Below are 6,463 nucleotides of genomic sequence, written 5' to 3'. Positions count from 1 at the left end.
TGTGCAGTGCTGCTGGAGTCCCACAGTCCTTTCAGCCCAGGCAGGGTGTGGCAGGCACACAGTGCGGCCAGACCCGTCCTCAGCCCCCCAGCCACCCAGGTCTGGCCCGAGGCGCAGGCAAGCCTCGGATGGCGGCTGCCCAGCTGATGCCTGAGGTGCAGGCAAGCCTCAGATGTCAGCTTCCCAGCAGCCCAGGGCTGGCCGAGGCTTGTGCTGCTGGCAGTGGCAGCAGCAGAGGTATGATGGGGGCATCGCCTTCCCCTGATTGCTGGGTCGCCTCCTGCCCCTGAGGGCTCCCGGACTGTGAGAGGTGGATAGGCCGAACTGAGGGACCCCCCCCCCCACTCCAGTGCATGAATTTTCATGCACCGGGCCTCTAGTTATTTTTATAAATGAGTGGGGCCTTAGGGGCCCAGCCGAAAGCCCTGAGCTCCATCCTTTGGGCCTAGTGTGGGTTTTATCACCCCTCACAGCCCTTGTTGTAAGGTTTCAAACAGAAACTGTGGCTGGGACAGCAGCCCAGGGGGCCAATAATTGAAAACCACACACATGGGTTTGGAGGAGGAATGGGATGTGTGGCCCTGGAGCAGGCCAGTTTGTTTCCTGGAGCACCTCAGTGTCCTGGTGCCTGGGCCTGGGTCTGGGTGCACCTGCTACCCTCCATCCCTGTAGCCCAGTTCTCCTGCTGCGTTTGCCTGGAAGGACTTGTGTGAGGCCTGGGATCCCAGAGTAGCTGAGACTCAGGGAGGTCAAGTAACAGGCTCAGGGACTTGGGTAGTCAGCAACAGGGCTGGACCTGGAAACCAAGACTGACACATGGTCAGTTTGCTCCACCTTTTTTTTTTTTTTTTTATTAATTCTCACCTGAGGATATGTTTTTACTCATTTAAGAAAGAATGAGAGAGAGAGAGAGAGAGAGAGAGAGAGAGAGAGAGAGAGAGAGGCATCAAGAAATGTTGATTGGCTGCCTTCTGTATGTGCCCCAACAAGGGATCAAACCCACAACCTTTTGGTGTACAGGACCACACTCCAAACAACTAAGCCACCTGACCAGGGCCAGTTAGCTCCATCTTATCTTTAAATTTCTACAAGACAACTTGGCTCTTAAAATAGTTATTTAACTAAAAAAACAACAAACCACTACATGATTTATATGAAGAAAATTGCAATGCTACTGGAGGGCATAAAATAAGACAAATAGAAGGAAAGGATTTCAGGATAAATAGATAATATGACAGGAGACTCGAGAGCAGAAAGCTGTACTTTTCCATAAGATACTCTGTTTCATTTAATACACTTAACACAGTGCCACCTTCAAAGAGCGCAAGGAGGATTTTCTAAACTAAATATATAGAGTCTGAATTTCATAAGAAAAAGTAACTAAGCAAGAATAGTCAGAGAGTTTTTAAAAATTAAATGTAACAAAGAAATCACTAGGCTTTCCATGTTAAACATTAAAATATTTTGAAAGCTACACTAATCAAAGCAGTATGATATTAATACAAAAATAGACAAAGGATCAAAGAAAGTCCAGAAACAAAACCAAATATAGTCAGACTTATTTATGATAAAGACAGCATTTCAAGTGTAGGAGGATTAGTTTTTGCAGTGAATGATTTGGCCTAGTTGCAGGGGGAAAAGGGTTGGATTTCTACTTCACCCTATACACCCATACAAATTCAAGATGGAATGATATACATGTGAAAAATGAAACTATCTGAGGTGTCATACCCAAGAAATCTTGTCTAGTTTTACAAAAAAAAAAAAAAAAAATACTAGAAGAAAAATAGAGAATTTTTTTTCATAATTTGAGACCCAGAATCCATAAAAAGATTTCCCCTACATATAATTTCCCCCCTTTTTAAAAACAATTTGTTGAAATGTATTTAATATACAATAAACCCGCATATATAAAGTGTACAATATGATAGCTTTAACACACATGTGGACCTATGAAACCATCATCACAATCAAGACAATACACATCCATCATATTCACGTCCAATGTTTCCTCATGCCCTTTGTCATCCATCCCTCTAACCTCTCCCGTCTCTCTTCTCAACCCTCCCCAGCAACCTATGACCTGCTTTCTGTCACTAGACTAATTTGCATTTTCTAGGATGTTGTGTAAATGGAACAATATAGTGTATACGCTATTTGTCTGGTTTCTTTCACTCAGTATAATTATTTTGAGATGTGTCCATATTGTTGTGTGCATCCTAAGTTTGTTCCTTTCTTTCCTGAATAATATCCTGTTGTATAGGTGTACCAAAATGTGTTTATCCCTTCATCTGTTGATAGACATTTGGGTGCTTTTCCATATGGGGCTATAAGATGAAGCTGCTATGAACATTGTGTGCAAGGTATTGTGTGAACATATGTTTTCATTTCTCCTGGTGGATACCTAGGAGTGAAATGGCTGGGTCATATTGTAAGTTGTTTAACCTTTAACCTTTTGTACTCAGATGTCGAGTGTGACTCGAAACGGTTAGCATCGAGATTAAAATTACTCTTTGAATGTATCAATAATTTGAAATATAAAAATATCCAAATAAATAAGTTTGTATGAAAAGAAACTCCAGTTTTTTATTCTACTGCAGCGCTTTGTAAAATCTGGGGTATTTAAAAAATTAAATCCCGAGTAGAATAAAGGAATCGAGAAAAAAGCAAGGGAGTGCAAAGCATTAAAGGAATCGGCAAAGTGTTTTTCAAAGTGGCTGCCCTATTTACATTCCCACCAGAAATTTGTGAGGATTCCAATTTCTCCACATCCTCATCAACCCTTGTTATTGTCAGTCTATGTGATGATGGCTATCTTGGTGTGAGGTGGTGTCTCATTGTGGTTTTGATTTACATTTTTTTGATGACTAATGATATTATACATCTTTTTTTGTGGTCACTGGCCATTTATCTCTTCTTTGGTGAAAAATCTTTCCAAGCCTTTTGCCCAATTTAAGAACTGGGTTATTTGTCCTTTTATTATTGAGTTCCCAAAGTTTCTCATATATTCTGGATGCAAGTTCTTTATCAAATACATGATTTGGAAATATTTTCTCCCAGTCTGTGACTTTTCTTTTCATTGTCTTAAGTGTCCTTTGAAATGCAGAAGTTCTTAATTTTGATTATGTTCAATTTATCATTTTTTCTTTTATGGATCATGCTTAAGAAGTCTTTGTATCACCTTTGATAAAATTTTTTTTAAAAAATTGAATTACAAAAAGGAATAGGAACAAAGAGAAAAGACAAATGACTAAGTAGATAAAAATATTTGAACTCATAAAGTACTAATCTGTCTAATAGATAAAGAACTTCTACAAATCAATAAGCAAAAGACCAGCAATGTAACAGAATAAATGGCCATGGGATATAAGAAGACAGTTCACAGAAAATGAAATACAAGTGCCTCTTACATGTAGAGCTCCCAACTTTACTCATAAAAATAAAACACAAATTAAAACTACAGTGAGATACCCACAGCTTCCCTCTCAGGTTGGCAAAGATTGGAATGTTGGATAACACCCTGGGTTGAAAAGGATGTCAAATGGGAGAAATGGCATTCTCTGACAAGGCCTACAGGAGTACAAATTGGGCAGAATCTACAGAGAACAAATTGAAAAGTTCCTATCAAAAATGCACCTTTAAAAAATTTATATATTTTTATTAATGTCAGAGAGGAAGGGAGGAGAGACAGAAACATGAATGATGAGAGAGAATCATTGATCCGCTGCCCCATACTAGGGATTGAGCCCACAACTCTAGCACGTGCCCTGACCAGGAATGGAACTGTAACCTCCTGGTTCATAGGTCAACACTCAACCACTGAGCCACGCCAGCTGGGCCACATTTCTTTTGATGCAGAAATATTACTTCAGGAAATTTTTCTTTTATATATGCTGACTTATGTGCAAACTATATGTGTTCAAAGATATCCATTGCAGCATTGACTACAATGTAAATTATTAAAAATAATCAACAAACAGCAGGCTGATTAGGTAATTTGTGGTAATCCATATACTCAAACAATGGGATATTGTTGGTGGGGAGGGTCCTCCTCTTTCCAGGGTTTATGGTTCAATGTGGAGTGAGTGCCATTCCTGGGTCCCACCCCAGAGTGTAAAGAGGAAGGGTATCTTTTGAATTTTGTGCATGTATTACCCATTCAAAAAATAAATAAAGCAAAGAGAGAAGAGAAAAGAATAGAATGGAAATCAGCATTCAGGTAGTTCTTTCACTGTGAGCTAGCTAATTTTAAAAAAATGTACAATTTATCGAACACCTACTTATGCCAGGCACTTCATTTTAAGCCTTACAACAACTCTGAAATAAGTGCTTATGCTTATACATAGTTCTGAGAGCCCAGGGTCAGAGAGGTAAAACATTTGTTCAAAGTGGCACAGGCAGGAAGGACTTACTTGGCATACAATCTCTGTTTTCCCACACTGACCCCTTCCCAGGAAGTTTCTGTCTGAAATGCAATTGCTCAGAAATGGATGATTGATGGAGTCATCTTATTGTGTAAGTCGCCAACTATGAGAGAAGTCCTTTCCAATAGCCCCCCAGTCTTATAAATACATCAGAAGGTGTTATGAGAAAGCCCTCAAACATATTAATTACAAATTATCCAACTGAAGGATTTGTCTGAATTGGTCTAAAACCCTACCATAGCAAAAGAAATATAACTTGAGGTCATGATGAGTATAGATGGTCCTGCAGGTGAGTAGACTCCCCAGAAACAGTCTACTTGCTGGGTCGCACACACAGGTTAGATTGCAGTGTTTGTTTGTTTTGGTGGGATTTGTTATAATGGAATCTTTTGATACCCACTTCTGTGCCCTGGTTCATGTGGAGTCACACATTGGCCAGTGTGACTCAGTTGGTTGAGCACCCAAAGGACAGGACGCCAGTTCGATTCCCAATCAGGGCCCATGCCCAGGTTTGGGATTTGATCCCTGGTCAGGGTGCATGCAGGAGGCACCTGATCAATGTTTTCCTCTCACATTAATGTTTCTCTCTCACTCTTCCTTTCCCTCTCCCTTCCTCTCTTTCTAAAAAGTCAATTTAAACAATCATTAAAAAAAGAAAGAAAAAGCTTCTCACTGTTCATTATTTAAATTAGCAGGTGGTAGGCGGCATGAAGACAGTGTCGGCCCACAAGCAAAGGACAATGCCACTGAGCATTCACACCACGGTTTTCCCTGGTCACCTGACTCCTGCAGAAGGGAGTCTGAGATCAAAGTATGACCGACTTTGGGGGTCTGCATGCCACCCAGTGCTTCTCAGTGCAGGCATCTCATGACTTGGAGTCTCCCCTTTCAAGCAGGGAAAGGAGGAATCAGAAGGGCACTTTAGTGCACAATTCAAACTTCATGTTTCTCTTATTCAATGAAGATCACGTATTGATTGGAAATGTTTGCTTGGCTCAGAAACCTACAACTGCATCTCCCTAGCACCCACCCCACTCCTGACCCTTCTAGCTACTATTGATTAGTTCCTACATTTTGTCGCTGAGGTGAATGTGTAGAGCACTGATGTAGAATTCTAATCCTCACCCCACCCCAGCCCCCACCCCCGCCCCATCGAGCACCCCCCATGCACCGCCTTCATCTCTCACCTCCCACTCTTGTTGCCATGCCTCATCTCAAGTAATTATGCTGCACATGAATCATTTTTTAATGTTTGGTTTAATACATACAGATTCTTTAAACAATAAAAAAAATCAGCAAACAGCATCACAATCTGGAAATCTCTTTCTTAACATAGAAAAAGGTTTCTTAATGGCACAGGGGGAGAACTCAACAGCAAGCTTGACAACATAATTAGAAGATTGTTACTGGGAAGGGAAAAGCATTCTTTATACGGCTCTTACTACTCTCAATAAGATTATTCTCCCTGAATAGCTAATCAGCTTTTTCCAGCTTCCCAAATCCGTGTGCTTGTAGCTGCTCTCGCAGTTCTTCTGACTAAATGGCACACAGTGACACCTCAGAAAGGGAAATGTAAAGTGTTAACCGAATGTGAGCAAACAGCGCGCTGGAGGCTGCAGATAGATCTCTGGCAGATTAGTGGCAATTTAGGAAGATGGTGCTGTCACACCTGGGTTGACAGGGCTGACAGGGTTTGTTGATCTCTGCTCCCTTCTCAAGTTTGAGTGTCACGTTTCAACAGAAATGAGAGGAATATAAAAACCCCACACAACCCCTTTCAAGAGTCGATGTTGGTTGGCTTAATGGCAAGTTTACGGCACCTGAAACAAAGGAAGGTGGGGCGCACAGGCTTGTCTCAGTCCCTGCCTCCCACTGGCTGAGCAGGAAGGTGAAGGGAGAAAGTCCAAAACGGAGAGTCAGCTTGGCCAACCCTTTTCCTGGGGTAATTATGCTCCTGAAGCCCTGACCCTATTGTGAAAGGAAGCACTTGTTTCCAGCTGTGCCCTGCTCAGGTGGTGGCACCACTGCTTTCTCAGGGA

Source organism: Eptesicus fuscus, chromosome 8, assembly GCF_027574615.1.
Source record: "Eptesicus fuscus isolate TK198812 chromosome 8, DD_ASM_mEF_20220401, whole genome shotgun sequence".
Lineage (NCBI taxonomy): Eukaryota > Metazoa > Chordata > Mammalia > Chiroptera > Vespertilionidae > Eptesicus > Eptesicus fuscus.
This window is presented reverse-complemented; position numbering follows the sequence as displayed.